The sequence below is a fragment of the Aotus nancymaae genome, unplaced genomic scaffold, assembly GCF_030222135.1.
Source record: "Aotus nancymaae isolate 86718 unplaced genomic scaffold, 86718_ANA_hifiasm-v0.15.2.pri h1tg000004l, whole genome shotgun sequence".
NCBI classification, from domain to species: Eukaryota; Metazoa; Chordata; class Mammalia; order Primates; family Aotidae; genus Aotus; species Aotus nancymaae.
The window spans coordinates 26,395,208-26,416,000 of NW_026988415.1; the positions used below are offsets into that span (position 1 = coordinate 26,395,208).

At 34.5% G+C, this 20,793-nt stretch overlaps 1 non-coding gene across 1 annotated transcript; it reads left to right on the top strand.

Annotated features, from left to right (window-relative positions):
• Positions 1-20,214: 20,214 nt before the first annotated feature.
• Positions 20,215-20,355, top strand: LOC135269434 (U4 spliceosomal RNA). The gene has a single exon (XR_010337727.1). It is a non-coding gene; the product is annotated as a U4 spliceosomal RNA (small nuclear RNA).
• The last annotated feature ends 438 nt before the right edge of the window (positions 20,356-20,793 follow it).

A 20,793-nucleotide genomic window follows, 5' to 3' on the forward strand; every position in this document is an offset into this window, starting at 1 on the left:
ATCTTTTACATCCTTTGTTAGTTGTATTCCTAGGTATTTTATTCTCTTTGTAGCAATTGTAAATGGGAGTTTGCTCATTTTTTGGCTCTCTGTTGGTCTGTTATTGGTGTATAGGAATGCTTGTGATTTCTGCACATTGATTTTTTTATCCTGAGACTTTGCCGAAGTTGCTTATTAGCTTGAGGAGGTTTTGGGCTGACAGTCGATTATTAAGGTACTCAAGGAGGCACCAGAGAAAGGTGAAGTCCAACTTAAGAAAATTTAAAAAAAAAACATGGTACAGAATATAAAAAGAAAATTCTTCAGTGAAATAAAGAGCATAAGTAATAAACAGTCAGAACTTCTGGAAATCAGGGCACACTTAGAGAAATGTAAAATGCACTGGAAAGTCTCAGTAATAGAATTGAAGAAGCAGAAGACAGAATTTCAGAGCTCAAAGACAAGGCTTTCAAATTAACCCAATCCAACAAAAACAACAAAGAATAAAAAAAAAATGAACAAAGCCACCAGGATGTTTGGTACTATGTTGAATGTCCAAACCTAAAAATAATTCCTGTTCCTGAGGAAGAAGAGAAATCTAAATGTTTGGAAAATGTATTTGAAGGAATAATCTAGGAAAACTTCCCTGGCCTTGCTGTAGATCTAGACATCCAAATACAAGAAGCTCAAAGAACACCCCAGAAATTCATCACAAAAGATCATCACCTAGACCATAGTCATCAGGTTCTCTAAAGTCAATATGAAGGAAAGAATTTTAAGAGCTGTGAGGCAAAAGCATCAGGTAACCTATGAAGAAAAGCCTATCAGATTAATAGCAGATTTCTCAGGAGAAATCCTACCAGCTAGAAGGGATTGTGGTCCTACTTTTAGCCTCCTTAAACAAATAATTATCAACCAATAATTTTGTGTCCAGGAAAACTAAGCTTCATAAATGAAGGAAAGATACATTTTTATTTAGACAAACAAATGCTGAGAGAATTCACGACGAACAAGCCAGCACTATAAGAACTGATAAAAGGAGCTCTAAATCTTGAGGCAAATTCTCAAAATATACCAAAATAGAATCTTCTTAAAGCAGAAATCTCACCAGACAAAAAAAAAAAAAAAAAAAAAAAAAACCAAACAAACAAAAACAAAAAAAAAACCACACCTGGTTTTCAGGCAAAAAATAGCATGATGAATAGAATAGTACCTCACATATTAATACTAACATTGAATATATGTGACCTAAATGCTCCTCTTAAAGGATACAAGATGGAATAATGAATAAGAATTCATCAACCAAGTTTCTATTGTCTTCAGGAGAGTCATATAACACATAAGAATTCTCATAAACTTAAGGTAAAGGGGCGAAAAAGATATTCTATGCAAATGGACACCAAAATAGAGCAGAAGTAGCTTTTCTCATATCAAACAAAACAAATGTTAAAGTAACAACAGTTAAAAAAGACAAAGAGAGACATTATATAATGATAAAAGCACTAGTACAATAGGAAAATATCCCAATTCTAAATATATATGCAACTAACACTAGAGCTCCCAAATTCATATAACACTTACTACTAGGCCTAAGAAATAAGATAGATAGCAACACAGTAATAGTGGAGTACTTCAGTACTCCACTGACAGCACTAGGCAAGTCAGGATAGAAAGTCAACACAGAAATAATGGACTTAAACTATACCCTACAACAAACTGACTTAACTGATATTTACAGAACATTCTACCCAACAACTGCAGAATATACATTTTTTAAAATCAGCACATGATACATTCTCCAAGATAGAGTGTATAATAGACCACAAAACAAGTCACAGTAAATTTAAGAAAATTGAAATTAGGTCCAGTGCTCTCTCAGACCACAGTGAAATAAAATTGGAAGTAATCTCCAAAAGGAACACTCAAGACTATGCAAAAACATGGAAATTAAATAACCTTCTCCTGAATGATCATTTGGTCAGCAATAAAATCAATATGAATGTTAAAAAAAATTTTAATAATAGTGACACAAGCTATCAAAACATCTGGGATAGAGCAAAAGCAGTGCTAAGAGGAAAGTTCATAGCATTAAATGCCTACATCAAAAAGTCTGAAAGAGCACAAATAGACAATCTAAGGTCATACCTCATAGAACTGGAGAAACAAGAACAATCCAAACTCAAACCCAGAAGGAGAAAAGAAATAATGAGGATCAGTGCAGAGCTAAATAAAATTGAAACAAACAAAGGCAATGCAAAAGATAAATAAAACAAAAAGGTGGTTCTTTGAAAAGATAAATAAAATGATACATCATTAGTGAGATTAAAAATCTGACAAATAACAAGCAGTGAGATTGAAATAGTAATTTAAAAAATGCAAACACAAAGAAAAGTCCGGGACCAGATGAATTCACAGCTGAATTCTATCAGATATTCAAAGAAGAATTGGTACCAATCCTTTTGACACTATTCCAAAAGACAGAGAAAGAGAGAATCCTACCTAAATCATTCTATGAAGCCAATATCACCCTAATACCAAAACCAGGAAAGGACATAACAAAAACAACAAGGAATACAGGCCGGGAGTGGTGGCTTATGCCTGTAATCCCAGCACTTTGGGACACTGAGGCAGGTGGATTACCTCAGGTCAGGAGTTTGAGACCAGCATGGCCAAAATGATGAAACCCTGTCTCTACTAAAAATACAAAAAGTAGCTGGGTGTGGTGGTAAATGCCTGGGATCCCAGCTACTTGGGAAGCTGAGGCAGGAGAATTGCTTGAACCAAGGAGGTGGAGGTTGCAGTAAGTGGAGATTGTGCCATGGCACTCCAGTCTGGGTGACAGAGCAAGACTCCATCTCAAAAAAAAAAAAAAAAAAAAAGAGAGAATACAAACCAATATCTCTGATGAAATAGATGCAAAAATCCTCAATAAAACACTAACCAAATCCAACAGCATATCAAAAAGATTGTCCACCATGGTCAAGAGGGTTCCATACCAGGGATGCAACAATGGTTTAACATATGTAAGTCAATAAATGTGACACACCACACAAACAGAATTAAAAACAAAAATAACATGATCATTTCAACCGAGAGAAAGGAGAATAGACCCAAAGTCAGGCAAGCAAATTTTATTAACACGCTGGGCCGCTCCATAACAATCAGAGGAGGCAGCCCTGAGCTTACAAGACACGGGTTTATATGGGGTGAGAGGGACATAAGGGAGTTTTAGGTAGCAGGCACAGAGATAGTTTGTTAACTTGCAGCAGATCTACAATACATCATCCTGTGACTGTTGTGGTGGCAGTCTTTAAAAAAAGACAGAAATCGGTATTTTTTACAGATACATATCAAACAGGAATTTACAAGTCTGGATAACCAACATATGTTTTCCCTGTCCTCCCTCAAGCTGCCTGTTCTGCCCAGATAGCTGTAATTAGGCTCTGCTTAATTGTAGCACGTCTGGCAGCCTTGATGCGGTGCCTAGGTAAGGGTTCAGGAATGCAGCTGCAGAGCAATCAGAGAGAAGTGGGATCAGCCTGGCGGAGGGGGTTTTCTGAGGCAGCACAGCTCTGTCCCTAACAGAAAGGACATACCTTAAGGTAATAAAAGCCACCTATGACAAACTCACAGCCAGCATTATACTAAACAAGGAAAGGTTGAAAGCATTTCCCCTGAGAACTGGAACAAGACAAGGATGCCCACTTTTACCATTTCTATTTAACATAGTACGGGAAGAGAACTCAAACAATGGAAGGACATAAAGGGCATCCAAATGGGTAAAGAGGAAGTCAAACTATAGAATTGACCCAATATTTTTGCCTTATTCTGCTGAACATTCCTTATTGTTAACCTCCCAAACAGTTGACTTGACACAATTGATTAACTAAGGAATTGAGTCAAGCAAAGTTTTAAGATGATGGACCTATTTTTGCACACCTAAAGGCAAATAAGATAACTTAAAAATCAACTGGGTATATTTTTTGTATGTTAAAAAATATCTAGCTAATTTTTAACAAAGCTAACATATTTATCAAATTTAAAATAATTCCAAAAAGGTAAAAGCTTACAGAGAGTAAATACAAATTTAGGCACATTTAATGCTGTACACAAAATATGTAAATTGCATGACAAATGATTTTTTGTTTATTTTTGTTTAATTATGTTTACATTTGCTCAACGTAAATGATAAAATGCTTGGGTAAAAAGTAAATGAAAGAGTTTCTACAAAATGATGTTATTTAGGTACTATCAGGGTGCTTCACACTCTCAGTAAATACTTTAATAAATGTCTTCAATTCTTCTGTTATATGCCAAGCAAAATGCTATACAATGAAATCCCTATTCTATGAATTTATACCTAAAGGTTATAGGCCCAGGGTGGTAAAGCAACAATCCAATTACCTCAGGCATCATGCTGTTGCGTGTCCTTTATGCTTTTTTTCCTTAGTCTGGCTTCTGGGAGCCGTTAGGTTCCTATGACTATTATCTGTAGTTTCCCCTTCCAGTGAAACTGAAGGGCATTATAGGAACAGTCACCAGGTCCTGGCCAGAGTTAATGCCAAGATCCAACAGAGTCAAATCATGGAGCAGGAACCAGGCCAGGGTGCAAAATAAGGTAATAAACAGATTCCAACAGAATCCCTTTTGGATTTCCTGGCACTTTGGAATTTGCAAGAATATATCCACCTCTCTCATGAGTAAAGTGAAGTCCAGAAAACACTGTCACCTACATAAGCATCTTTCTGATTATTAGGACACTGCTTCAGCAACAGTCCAGGAGTTGATTTCTGGGGCAATGCCAACAACATCCATGATATTTCAAGAGCATGAATAGTCACCAAAGGAAAGAATGCCTGGTAACTTTGCTGACATTATTATTGATGCCAGTGTGTTGCTATCAGTGTGTTAGTTTCACAGATGCAGGAAACTCAGCACCTGAGTGTTTGTCAGTCATGACACATAGGCCTCTCCACGTGCCTGTTTTTAATCTTACCAAAAAATTTTTCTTACAAGAGATTGTAAAGAAACAAAAGGTGAAAGTCAATATTAAATGAAGAAAGAACAAGATTTTACTAGTGATCACTGCCATATTTGAAACAAAATTATACTGAAAAATTGAGGAAAAAATGATAAAATGAAAAGTATGGTGGAATAGTGGTATTTGAAAAGAAAATATTGAAAAGTTGTCCAAAATCATAGAAAAATAATACATTTAAATATCCTTCAAATACTAAGCATTATATTAATAATTAAAGATAAATCTGTGTCTAGAAGTACTACAGTAAAACAATCAAGTGAAGTCTTAAAAGCTAACAAAAAAATGAATTACTTACAAACACTGTAATCACTTACTCAGCTAAACTAACATGCAAGTATGAAGGCAAAATGAGACATTTTAAAGATATTCCAAAAGCTGGAAGAATTTACCACTCAATTTTTGTATTTATTTAGTATAATAATTACATTTGTCAATTTTAAATGTAATTATTGCACTAAAGAAGTATACATTTGCCATATTTAAAAAGCACCATTTAAAAGTTCATGTCATAGTAGGAAGACGCATTGTGGGTTATTACATGAGTAGTCAAAATTTACTACAGTCTACTTCATGTTTGAAGCAGAATAGTAAAGTCATTGATAGGCATATAGACTAAAATTAATATCAATATATGTTTAAATACATAATAACAACTGAAAGAATAATTATACAATGTATAACTTTTAAGCAAAATTAGAAATTTATAAACTTGAAGGCAACTGACAACATTGTCATGTTATCTATCATCTATCTATCTTTCTATTTATCTGTCTCTTTATGACCTTAGATTTGGAAATAGATTCTTAGATATGACACTAAAAGCACAAGCAACAAAAAAAGAGAGATAAGTTAGACTTACCAAACTGTTTCAAAATTTAAAACTTTTGTGCATCAAAAATCATTACAAAGAAGGTGAAAAATATAATTTATAAAATGGGAGAAAATATTTGCAAATTATACATCAGATAAGTCTAGCATTCAGGATATCTAAACTCTTACAATTCAACAATGAAAAGAAAAACAACTCCAATTTTAAAATGAGTAAAGGGATTGAACAGACATTTCTCCAAACTACTATACAAATGGCCAATAAGCACATAAAAAGATGCCTAACTTTATTAGACATTAGAGAAATGAAAATCACAATTATAAAATATCACTTCGCATCCACTAGGATGGTATAATATTTTTTTTGAGATGGAGTCTTGCTCTGACATGCAGGCTGATTGCAACCTCTGTTTCCCTGGTTCAAGCAATTCTCCTGCCTAAGCCTCCCAAGTAGCTGGGACTATAAGCGCATGCCACCACACTGGCTAATTTTTTGTATTTTTAGAAGAGACGAGGTTTTACTGTGTTAGCCAGGATAGTCTCAATCTCCTGACTTCGTGATCCACCCACCTCTGCCTCCCAATAATATAAAAATTTTTAACAAGAGTTGGTGAAGATGTGAAGAAATTGAAACACTCATACTTTACTGATAGGAAACTAAAATGGTTCCACCACTGTAAAAATCATTTTGGCAGTTCTTCAAATAGATAAGAGAAATACCATATGACCCAGAAATTCTATTTCTAGATATATGCACAAAATAATTGAAAACAGGCATTTAAACAAAAACTTTTACATGAATGTTTGTAACTAGATTATTCACAATAGCCAAAGGTGGAAACAACACAAATGTTCATATGCAGATGCATAGATATGCTAAAAGTGGTGTATACATACAAAGGACTATTACTCAGCCATTAAAACAATTGAAGTGCTAATATATGCTATAACATGAATGAACCTCCAAAACTTCATGGTAAAGAAAAGAAGCCAGACACAAAATGTTGTATATTATATGATTCCATTTATATGAAACATCTAGAATATGTGAACCCATACATTTAGACAGCAGAGTAGTGTTTGCCAGGAACCTGGGGGAAGAGGGTGACTGCTTAATAGGTACAGGGTTTCCTTTTGATTGATGAAAATATTTTGGAACTATATGGTGGTGATTACTGTAAAACATTGTGCATTTCTAAATGTCACTGAATTGTACACATGAAAGTGATCAATTTTATGTTATAGAATTTTATCTCCTTAAAAAATAAGCAGACTTAGTTTTTGACTTCCAGGAGAAATGGACAAACTCACAATCAAAATTAAAATGTTTAACATACTTTTCCCCTAAACCTGATCAATTGAGTGGCCAAAATATTAATAAGGATATATAATATTTTGAGAATAAAATTGGCAGATTAGAACTAATAATATTTATAGAGTCATGTATCCTACAAGAGGATGTGCATTCTCTTTTAGTACACAAAGAACATTTATAAAGACGATGACTTAATGGAATTCTTAACACATTTCCAAAATCAAAATTGAGACCACATTCTCTAACATAATACTATTAAATTAGAAACTATCAAAAGTTAGTTAAAAATCTCTACATTTGAAAACTTAAAATTGTACTCTTATTTAACCCATAGTTTAAAAAGGAAAACATTGGGAAATAACAGGCTATTAAGAAACAACAGGAAAACTACTACCCATCAAAATTTGTGGTCAGCAGCTAAAGAGGCATGTAGAGGTATATTTAGAAACTTCAATGCATTCATTTAAAAACACAAAGAGAGGCATTTCCTAGGTTTTTTTTGGGGGGAGGTTTATGGTTTTAGGTCTTATATTTAAGTCTTTAATACATCTTGAGTTAATTTTTCTATAAGGTGTAAGGAAGGGGTCCAGTTTCAGTTTTCCACATATGGATAACTAGTTTTTGCAACAACATTTATTAAATGGGGGTCCTTTCCCCATTGCCTGTTTTTGTCAGGTTTGTCAAAGATCAGATGGTTGTAGATGTCTGGTGTTACCTCTGAGGCGTCTGTTCTGTTCCAGTGGTCTATATTTCTGTTTTGGTACCATTACCATACTATTTTGACTACTGTAGCCTCGTAGTATAGTTTGGAGTCAGGTAGCTTGATGCTTCCAGCTTTGTTGTTTTTTAGGATTGTCTTGGCTACATGGGCTCTTTTTTGGTTCAATATGAAATTTAAAGTCATTTTGCTGGGTGCAGTGGCTCAGGCCTGTAATCCTAGCACTTTGGGAGGCCAAGTTGGGTGGATCACGAGGTCAGGAGATTGAGACCATACTGGCTAACACAGTAAAACCCCGTCTCTACTAAAAATACAAAAAAATTAGCCAGGAATGGTTGCAGCGCCTGTAGTCCCAGCTACCCGGGAAGCTGAGGTGGGAGAATCACTTGAACCCAGGAGGCGGAGGTTACAGTGAGCTGAGATGGTGCCACTGCACTCCAGCCTGGGTGACAGAGTGAGACTCCATCTAAAAAAAAAAAGAGTCATTTTTTCTACTTCTTTGACGAAAGTCAATGATAGCTTGATGGAGATAGCATTGACTCTATAAATTACTTTGGGCAGTATGGCCATTTTTATGATATTGATTCTTCCTGTCCATGAGCATGAAATGTTTTTCCATTTGTTTGTGTCCTCTCTTATTTCCTTGAGCAGTGTTTTGTAGTTCTCCTTGAAGAGGTCCTTCACATCTCTTGTAAGTTGTATTCCTAGGTATTTTATTCTCTTTGTAGCAATTGTGAATGGGAATTTGCTCATGATTTGGTTTTCTGCTTGTCTATTATTTGTGTGTAAGAATGCTTGTGATTTTTGCACACTGATTTTGTATCCTGACTTTGCTGAAGCTGCTCATCAGCTTAAAAACATTATGGGCTGAGATGATGGGGTATTCTAAATATACAATCGTCATCTGCAAACAGAGACAATTTGACTTCTGCCCTTACTATTTGAATACCCTTATTTCTTTCTCTTGCCTGATTGCTCTGGCCAGAATTTCCAATACTATGTTGAATAGGTGAGGTGAGAGAGGGAATCTGTGTCTTGTGCAGCTTTTCAAAGGGAATGTTTCCAGTTTTTGCACATTTAGTATGATATTGGCTGTGGGTTTGTCATAAAAAGCTCTTATTATTTTGAGATACATTCCATCAATACCTAGTTTATTGAGAGTTTTTATTATGAAGCGGTGTTGAAATTTATTGACGGTCTTTTCTGCATCTATCGGGATAATCATGTGGTTTTTGTCATTGGTTCGGTTTATGTGATGGATTATGTTTACTGATTTGTGTATGTTGAACCAGCTTTGCATTCCAGGGATGAAGCTGACTTGGTTGTGGTGGATAAGCTTTTTGATGTGCTGCTGCATTTGGTTTGCCAGTATTTTATTGAGGATTTTCCCATTGATGTTCATCAGGGATATTGACCTGAAATTTTCTTTTTTTTGTTGTATCTCTGCCAAGTTTTGGTATCAGGATGATGATGGCCTCATAAAATGAATTAGGGAGAAGTCCCTCTTTTTCTATTGTTTGAAATAGTTTCAGAAGGAATGGTACCAGCTCCTCTTTGAACCTCTGGTAGAATTCAGCTGTAAAACTGTCTGGTCCTGGGCTTTTTTTTTCTTTTGGTTTGTAGGCTATTAATTCCTGCCTCAATTTCAGAACTTGTTATTGGTCTATTCACGGATTCGACTTCTTCCTGGTTTAGTATTGGGAGGGTGTATGTGTCCAGAAATGTATCCATTTCTTCTAGATTTTCTAGTTTATTTGCATAGAGGTGTTTATAGTATTCTCTGATGGTAGTTCATATTTCTGTGGGATCAGTGATGATATCCCCTTTTTAATTTTTTATTGTATCTATTTGATTCTTCTCTCTTTTCTTTTTTATTAGTCTGGTTAGCAGTCTATGTATTTTGTTAATCTTTTCAAAAAACTGGCTCCTGGATTCATTGATTTTTTTTAAACATTCTAACTAAAACACCAAAATCAATGGCAACAAAAGCCAAAATTGACAAATGGAATCTAATTGAACTAAAGAGCTTCTGCACAGCAAAAGAAACTATCATCAGAGTGAACATGCAACCTACAGAATGGGAGAAAAATTTTGCAATTTATCCATCCAACAAAGGGTTAATATCCAAAATCTGCAAAGAAGTTAAACAAACTTACAAGGAAAAAACAAACAACCCCTTCAAAAAGTGGGTGAAGGATATGATCAGACACTTCTCAAAAGAAGACATTTATGCGGCCAACAAACATGAAAAAAAGCTCATCATCACTGGTCATTAGAGAAATACAAATGAAAACCACGATGTTATACCATTTCAGCCAGTTAGAATGATGCTCATTAAAATAGGAAGCCACAGATGCTGGTGAAGATGTGGAGAAATAGGAATGCTTTTACCCTGTTGGTGGGAGTGTAAATTAGTTCAGTCATTGTGGAAGACAGTGAAGTGGTTCCTCAAGGATCTAGAACCAGAAATACCATATGACCAAGTAATCCCATTACTGGGTATATACCCAGAAGATTATAAACCATTCTACTATAAAGACACATGCACATGTATGTTTATTGCAGCACTGTTCCCAACAGCAAAGACTTGGAACAAACCCAAATGCCCATCAATGATAGACTGGTTAAAACAAAATGTGGCACATATATGCCATGGAATACTATGCAGCCATGAAAAGGGATGAATTCATGTCTTTTCAGGGACATGAATGAAGCTGGAAATGCTCATTCTCAGCACACTAACATAGGGACAGAAAATCAAACACCATATGTTCTCATTCATAATTGGGAGTTGAACAATGAGAACCCGTGGACACAGGGAGGGGAATATTATGCACTGGGACCTGTTGGTGGGGTGGAAGGCTAGGGAACAGATAGCATTAGCAGATATACCTAATGTAGATGATGGGTTGATGGATACAGCAAACCACCATGGCACGTATATACCTATGTAACAAACCTGCACATTCTGCATATGTATCCCAGAACTTAAAGTATATTTAAAAAAAAAAAATTGGTGCAGTGGCTCACGCCTGTAATCCCAGCACTTTGGGAGGCCGAGGCAGGCAGATCACCTGAGGTCAGGAGTTTGAGATCAGCCTGACCAACATGGAGAAACCCCATCTCTACTAAAAATACAAAATTAGCTGGGTGTGGTGGTACATGCCTGTAATCCCAGCTATTCAGGAGGCTGAGGCAGGAGGATAGCCTGAACCCAGGCAGTGGATGTTGTAGTGACCAGAGATCATGCCATTGCACTCCAGCCTGGGAAACAAGAGTAAAACTCTGTCTAAAAAAAAATGATAAGCTGGGCACGGTGGCTCACGCCTGTAATCCCAGCACTTTGGGAGGCTGAGGTGGGTGGATCACGAGGTCAAGAGATCGAGACCATCCTGGTCAACATGGTGAAACCCCATCTCTACTAAAAATACAAAAAATTAGCTGGGCACGGTGGCGCGTGCCCGTAGTCCCAGCTACTCAGGAGGCTGAGGCAGGAGAATTGCCTGAACCCAGGAGGCGGAGGTTGCGGTGAGCCGAGATCGCGCCATTGCACTCCAGCCTGGGTAAACAAGAGCGAAACTCTGTCTCAAAAAAAAAAAAAAATATATATATATATATATATATATATATATATATATAATAACACAAATATGCTGGGTGGTGTCTCACACCTGCAATTCAAGCACTTTGGAAAGCCACAGCAGGTGGATTACTTGAGGTCAGGAGTTCAAGACCAGCGTGGCCAACATGGCAAAAACCTTTCTCTACAAAAAATACAAAAATTAGATGGTCATGGTGGCTCATGCCTATAGTACCAGCTACTTGGGAGGCTAAGGCATGAGAACTGCTTGAACCCCGGAGGCAGAGGTTGCAGTGAGATGAGAGATCATGACACTGTACTACAGCTTGGGTGAGAGTGAGACTCTGTCTCTAAATAAATAAATAAAACAAAATAAAAACACGAAGAGTAAAAATCAACAAGTTTTCAAGTTAAAGTGCTTATTTCTTTGTGCATCCCAAATATATTTAATTTAAAGATTCCTTCAGATTTTTCTACTATTTTAATTTAGTCTAGGATGAATTAATATTGTTTTCTGGGGGGAGGGCTCTTTTAATTTTCTTTATGAATATTTAAATTTTGTATTGTAGGCCCTCTTTCATGGTTTTCTCTGTCTCTCCCTGTCTCTCTGTCTCTTTCTCTTTCCTCTTCTCTCCATCACTCTACTCTCTCTTTACCCCTCTTTATTTTAATGTTTTCCAATTTTCTTACTCTGCTTTCATGGAACCCAGTCTAGAACTAAATCATACATTGGTGATACATGGCTCTTTCCCTATAATGATATTGGGGAAATCACAGAGGGTAATCATAAAGTTATAGTTATATCCTTCTCCTCCCTAGGCATTCAACATTTAATAAATTGTAGTCCTAAGCATCAGTCCAGAAAAGAATTTTTGAATTAATGTATTCAAGTAGAGCAGTAGGGTGCCTATCCCCATCTTAATTTATGCTGAGACTCTCATTCTGTGGTCTTCACAGGAGCCAAGCAACTGTCCATTCTGCTTTTTAAACTAAAGTCCAGAAGTCATGTCGGACACTGATTTGCACTTCTATTCCATTTATTGCCCACAGAAAAATTTATCTTGCTTTTTAGATCAACAACATAGTTGAAGTTTTGCTTTTTATATATTCTCATTTTACTGAGTTAGAGAGGGAACGCTCGAAGTGTGAAATTTCTATGGGATAATGATTTTAATTCAATCAAATTTTACTTATACAAGATACACGATGAATGAGTAACAGCAACGGACTTAAATTTTTTCTTTGTAAATGGGGGAACAGACCAGTAAAATAATTACAAAAATCACTGTTTTATATTCACTCATATACAGTATGTATTTTTTGTATCTTACGATGCACCAAGTATGCGTTACATGTTTTAGGATGCATAGGATATAACCTACATGGACTTTGCCCTAAAAGGCTTACAGTTCAACAATGGCTAAGACAGGGATAAATGTATCATAGTTTCTACATGTAGTTACAATGTTTATGGTTATCGTCCTAAGGTGACTTAAGGAACAAGGAATATCTTTCACATCATCCACTTGTGCAAGTATCCTCTTGACAATGAATCCTTTGAAGACTAGATCAGAAGAAATTGTTATTTAAATATCATTTAGTTGTCGCAAGCAACATTATCATACCTTTAAGCATGCTTTACTCAAACACTGAAAGGAAGATTTCCAAATGTAAACATATTGGACACATGTTGGACACTTATCTATATCCATCAGCAGGTCTTTTGTAAATTATAATCAATAATTGGAACTTTGTAAATTTAAAGATAAAAATAGCATCCTGGTCGGTAGAACAAACTATGAGGAATCTGGGACTAAAACTAAATTGATAAATTTCTTTTTATAAAAACATTTTTGACCTAGAAATAACTTTACCTTCTCATGTTTTTTAAAAAACTAATTACTTAACAATCTTAAAGGGCAAAAACTAGATTGTCACCTTTCTGTTTCCAATAGTTAGTACTCCAATAATTTAATACCACTATTTTATGCTAAACAGAGGTCTTCTCTGATACCTCAAAAGCACACTTTTCCTTTTTGTTTATAAAAGCATGCTTACATTTGCCTTTCCCCCCTTGGCTAGGACATCTAGTATTATGTTGAACCGAAGTGGTGAAAGTGGGCATATTTGTCTTGTTCCAGTTCTGTCTATGTGATGTGTCACATTTTTTTATTTTTGTATGTTGAACCATCTCTGATATAAATCCTATTTGATCGTGGTGTATTATCATTTTATTGTGCTGTTAGATTCAGTTTGCTAGTATTTTGTTGAGAATTTTTACATTCATGTTTATTATGGAAATTGCTCTGTAGTTTTATTTGTTATTGTTGTATCCTTGTCTGATTTTGATATCAGAGTGATACTGGCCTCATAGAATGGGCTAGGGAGAATTCCCTCCCCTTGATATTTCAAGAGCATTGGTGCCAGTTCAAGTTTGTACGTTTGGTAGAATTTGGCTGTCAATCCACCTGGTACTGGATTTTGTTGTTGTTGAGATTTTTTTTTTTATCACTAATTCAATTGTTACTCCTTATTTGTCTTTTCAGGATTTCTATTTCTTCCTGGCTCAATCTTGAGAGATTGTATGTTTCCAATAATTTATCAATTTCCAGTAGGCTTTCCGGTTTGTGAGTGCATAGTTATGCATAATACTCTTGAGACTCTTTTGTGTTCCTGTCGTATCAGTTGTAAGCATAATACTCTTGAGGATCTTTTATATTTCTGTGGTATCAGTAGTAATGTCCTTTTTCCCTTCTAATTTGCTTTATTTGAATCTTCTCTCTTTTCTTCCTTAGTCTAGCTAGTAGTTTATCGATTTTATCTTTTTATAGAGATCTTTTCTTTTTAGTTGATCTTTTATAATTGTTTTTTTATTTGTGTTTCATTTAATTTTTCTCCGATCTTTGTTATTTCTTTTCTTCTCTTAACTTTGGGTTTGGTTTCTTTTCATTTTTCCAGTTCCTTTAGACGTGATGTTAGGTTCTTATATTCTTTCAACTTTATTTATGTAGTTATTTAATGCTATAAACTTTCCTCTTCACACACTTTTGTTATATGCCAGAGGTTTTGGTACACCATATTTACATTTTAATTCATTTTAAAATTCTTAAAAATTTATTTCTTCATTTTGTATTTGACTCAAAGATTGTTCAGAAACCTGTTGTTCAATTTTAATGCATTTGTATAATTTCTGAAGTTCCTCTTGCTATTGAATTCTAGTTTTTTGCAGTCATTTGAAAAGATATTTGCTATGATTTCAATTAAAAATATATTGAGACTTATTTTGAGACCTAACATATGGTCTACTCTGAAGAACTTTTCTTGGCTAATGAGAGTAATGTATATTCTGCAGTTGTTAGGTAGAACATTCTATAAATTCCTGTTAGGTCCATTTGGTCCAAAATACAATTTAAGTTCAATGTTTCTTTATTGATTTTCTGTCTTGACGATCTTTATAGTGCTTGATTAAGTTGTTGAAGCCCATCACTATTGTTTTATTGCTGTCTATCTCTTTAGGTGTAGCAATAAGTGTCTTATGAAACTGGGTGCTCCAGTGTTGGGTGCATATATTGTTAGAAATGCTCTCTTCTCTTGCTGAATTGATCCCTTTATCATTATGTAATGACCTTCTTTGTGTTTTTTTTTTTCACTCTTTTTGATTGAAAGTTGGTTTTATATAAGTATAGCCGCTTCTGTTCACTTTAGGTTTTCATTTGCATGGAATACCCATTTTTATTCATTACTTTCACTCTATATGTGTTTTTATAGACAAGCAAGTTTCTTGTAAGCAGAATGTAGTTGGATCATGTTTTTAATCCATTTCGCCTAAATATTGGTGTTTTATGTGGAACATTTAATCCATTTATGTTTATGGTTAATATTGATATATGAGGTTTTATTTCTATCATATGATTGTTTTAAAAATTCTTTATTTCTTCTTCTCTGGACTTTGACTATATTTTCTAGAATCAGGTTTCTTAGGTTCAAATTTTTGCTCTATCACTTGCTAGCTGTGTGTCCTTATGTAATTTTCTTAATCAATTTTGATAGATTTTCCTCATCTTTAAAAGGGCAATAATAAGAGTAACTTTCCAAAATTATTGTTGTGAAAATAAAGTGTAATATATTTAGCATAGTGTGTAGAACATTCTAAGAGTACAGTAAATATTATGAGCAATTGCTGCTAATATTCAGTTAAGCTCTGTCATAAATAAATCATTGTCTTCTTTTTGGACTCCTTCTTCTTGGCACCAAATGACAGTATATCTAATAGTATCATAACAATAGCCTTAAACAAGATTAAGTGCTGCAAAATACATTATTTTATTCCAAAACTACAGAATTTCCGTGAGAACAGATTTTAACATTTTACCCTATGGTTTATACTTATAAACATAATAAAGTGTAAAATAAGTGTGATGCTTTCCATTAATTTAAAAACCAGGTTGTCCTCTGAGTACTGTGCTAAAACACACACACACACACACACACACACACACACACACACACACTGTGCCAGAGAAAGAAATGAAAAGACACCTTATAGAAACTTTGGATCTTTGGACAAAGCAAGACTTAATGATATGTATTACAAGGAAATATTTACCTTCTGTGGACATAACATATCCAGACTTCTTAGCTGAATGCCACTGAATATTCAAATAATCTAGCTAGATATTCTCTAACGACTTGTGATTATATTTTCACACACTTAGTAGTGATTCTATAGAAAATTTACTGGTCATGCTCAGGCTTATATAGACATCTGGTTTTACTAATAATTCAATCTTCTATGTATAAATTAATGATGCCAATTTATTAAGTTGCCATCAATCTTTTGACAACTTCATAGTACCAATATGACCAAGTCCTGGGAAATAGGTAGATTTAGTTATTAGCTCATCTTTTTCTGAAGTTTCCTTCTTTTAAGGTTTTAATATGCTTCTCTTTTCCAATATCTTTAATATTCACATAATCAAATTGTGATCCAAAAAGATTTTTATTTCTCAATAACTTGTAGCTAAGTAACAGTAGAGCTCAAATTGGAACCCAGGTCACTCTCAGCTCTAGATTATTTGGTGAATGAACCAAAGAGGAACAAATTCAAAGAGGAACAAATTTAGAAATTATTCGGATGAGTTCTAATCCCTCAACCTCTCAATGTGTTTTTCTGTGGATGAAGTAACTTTAGGATGTTAAAGTGACTTGCCCAAATACATACAGCATTAGTAGCAGATCAGAAATTAGAATCCAAGCAACCTACCCTTCATACCTTGATCTCTTATTATACCAAGAAGTACCATTTTAGAGTTGTAGAATGACTCTCTTGCCAGATACACTGACTACACTTTTAAATAATTTGGCTTATGTTTCAGCATCATTTGCATACATATTAGTCTATTGCAGGAAATCTTTCAATCCTCAATGTTATCATGGAGAAAGTAGGCAACTAAGACAATGCTAGTGGCTGTCTACAGATAGGTCTATAGTAAATGAATAAAATAATTGACAAAGGATAAGAAGTAGAGGGAGCACTAGAAAGAAAGATAAATATCAGACAAGACAGCAAAAGTTTGGAATAAAATTATAATTATAATGGCCTTTATTTATTAGTGCTACTTCTTACCCATGCATTATCTCACCTGTGTATGAATAATCAAGGAGTGCTTATTTGCTTTTTTATAATAAAATATTTCCATTATTATGTAAAACATTTACAAAAAGGATTTCATGGAGTGTGTACCATAGAAGCAAATGATGAGACTTGTTTGGAAGGACTGAGTGAAAGTCAGAGTCTGATTAACATCTGTATAATCAAGACAAGTAATGCTAGCATAGCAGATCGTTTTTGTTTTGAAGGAGGTACATTTAGAAGAAAACGGGGGCCGGGCGCGGTGGCTCACGCCTATAATCCCAGCACTTTGGGAGGCTGAGGTGGGCGGATCACGAGGTCAAGAGATCGAGACCATCCTGGCCAACATGGTGAAACCCCGTCTCTCCTAAAAATACAAAACAAAAATTAGCTGGGCGCGGTGGCATGCGCCTGTGGTCCCAGCTACTCGGGAGGCTGAGGCAGAAGAATCACTTGAACCCAGGAGACGGAGGTTGCAGTGAGCCGAGATTGCGCCACTGCACTCCAGCCTGGTGACAGAGCAAGACTCCGTCTCAAAAAAAAAAAAAAAAAAAAAAAAAAAAAAACTAAACTGGAAATTTTTCTTTATAAAGGAATAATCTTATATAATATCTTACTTCAGAAGTAAAATATAATTTGGAATAAAACTGAGATTATTCCTACACTAGTGACTTCATAGGATATTATAAATCATCATGTGTTTTCAGTAACAGGAGAGACAGGAGAGTAATAGTACACTACCCATGTGAAAAGTGTGACACATATGTATCACTTTCCTATTCTACAAGAGATACTTCTCCCTGTTGAGCTGTGGTCCAATTTTATAATCCTCATTCTGGTATTTCAGATAGTTACTGTCATGTGAGGAAACTTGTTTCATTGTTAATTTATGCTGTGAATTCCTCCATGGCAAGCACTATGTCTTAGTTTTGTATCTTAGTGTAAATGCCTAAAACGTGATTCTCAAATCATCTGTTCAATGAAAATATTTGTAATAAATATCAAAAAGACTATCTGAATATCAAAATCAATCTATTCAATCTCTTTATCTTCTCTCCCATTATTATATAGATAACTTTCTTTCTGCATTAAAAAAAACTAATGGCAATGAGGTTGAACAATTTTATGCTCCCAGGTCTAAAAGTTTATTTATAGCTGCACCTGCTGTCAAATTATTTTCTACAGTCTCAGAAGAAGAGATTCTTCTGTTTATTGCCTCTGCCTTTGGTCTTGCTTATATCCTCTTCTATCTTCTCCCTAATAGTAACCTTGACCTTCAGTTATTTCTTCTATCTTGTGTTTTTACAACCTCTTTCCCTCTATTTGCTGTCACTCAAAACTTTATAACTATTTTCAAATTCTCCCATAGAAACACATTAAAACCTCAAATATTTCCCATCATTTTTCTCACTTTAATTATTGGTGTCTCATTTTTTCATAAAAAAGATCCTCATAAGAATATCCTGAATTAAACCTTATTATAGAAAGCCTAACAAATATGCTTCAAAAGATACATAGACTCCTTGAAAGGGAGAGAAGTTGTTATGTGTATGTGTGCGTATGCATCTTTCAGGCAAGAAGGTCCATAGCTTTTATCACACTCCTGCTCTCATTTTTTTTTTTCTTCATCCTACTGCAATCAGGCTTTTGCTAGCAATCATGTTTCTGCTCCTCTAATGACATGAAAACTCTCTTCAGTAAAGTCACCAGTGACCCTTAATTGACTTACTCCTTCCAATTCTTATATTTGAGCTTTTGGCAACATTTTATTCTGTTCAATGCAAGCACTATTTACTCTTACTTTCAAATGTACTTTTTCCTCCTGTCTCTTCTGTCACAATTCCTTCTCATTTGATTGTTCAGGTTAACTTTTTTTGATGCTTATTTGCACCAAAGATGACACTTCTTGTGTTATCTGTATGACACATTTTCCTAAATATTTCCCCTCACTCATAGCTCCACCTACACTCCCTTTTCAAAGAGTGTCATTGAATAGTTACAACAGAGTGACCTCAGCTGACTGTGTCAGTGTTAATATATGAGACAGTTAGGCCAATTAGAACCTCTTTCTGACAATAACATTTAAAATTAAATATAATTAAAATAGCTAACATAAACAATATAGATAAAATTACACATATCCCAAATGCCCACCTGATGACTTTTCAGATTTATGTAACAGAACATTAGCAACAACTGAGAAGCTGTTTTTATACACATTTTCAGTCACTGTTTTCTGCCTCTTCTACAAAAATAAGTGTCATTTTAACTTTTAACATTTCACATATTGATCTTTCTCTATTTTGACCTTTCTATGACTAGAATAAATAATATTTATTCTGTGGCATTGATGTTTGCTCAATTTCACTAAGCGTAATATTTGTGAGATTCCATAGTGCTCTCTGTAGCTCAACTTTAATGGTTGGTGAAGCATGGTATCCCACTATAAGATAAATATGCCAAAATGTATCTATTCTTCCAATGACATTTGGGTTGCTTGAAGTTTGGAACTATCATAAAAATGTGTCAATAGACATTCCTCTACATGTATTTGTGCAACATTGTACATGTTTATAAGAGTAACTACTGAGCTACAGGATAAGTGTATATTCATCTTTTGTACACATTGCTGAAGTTCTTTTAAGGTGGATGTATCCATTTGCACTCACACTAGCAACAAATGATTTTCAGTTTCTCTATAGAATTGCTAACACTTTGTATTGTCAGATACTTTAGTTACAGTCATTCCTCTGTAGACTTAGTAGCATATCATTTGGTTTTAAATTGTCTTGATTACAAAATCAAGTAAGCCTCTTTTCGTATGTTTATCGTCTTTTACACTAGTCTTTTGCTCATTTATCTATTCAGTGCTTGGTCTTGTTCATGATGATTTGTAGAATTTATTTTGGTCTTCTGAATATGAGTTATTTGTTAATTTTATTTATTGCAAGTATCTTTTCCCATTGTATGGTCTGATTTTTCCATTTTTAATGGTATATTTTAATTAATATAAGTAATGTATCATATTTTAATCAATGTAAGTATTGTAACATTTGATACATTGAACTACCTTAAAATAAAGAGGTAGACCTTCTTATTTTACCTTAAAACTTAAGGTAGTAGCTTTGCGCAGTGGCAGTATCATAGCCAATGAGGTTTATCTGAGGCGCGATTATTGCTAATTGAAAACTTTTCCCAATACCCCACCATAACGACTTGAAATATAGTTGGCATTGGCAATTTTTGACAGTCTCTACGGAGACTGAATTATAAAAAAAAAAAAAAAAGAAAAAAAATTTTAAGGTAGTTCAATGTATAAAATATTTTGTTTATTTTACAGACATTTGTGCCTTCTTCATGAAATCTATTCCTACCTACCCACAGGCATGAAAATAATCTCCTATGACAACTTCAATTGTAGTTTAAAATTTTTGATTTTTAATCATACTGAGATTGGATTTTGTGTATAACATGAGGTAGGAGTCATCTTATTTTTTACATATGGTTATCCAATTGATCCTGCACCATTTATTGCAAATACCACCATTTTCCTTTTCCATTATGCTACTTAGGCATCAAACAAGTGACATTAAACTTACCAAGAATGAATCATGAAGTAATACAGAATTTAAATACAAGTATAACTAGTAAGAATATTGAAACAACAATAAAAAAATCCCCCAACAAAGAAAAGTCTGGG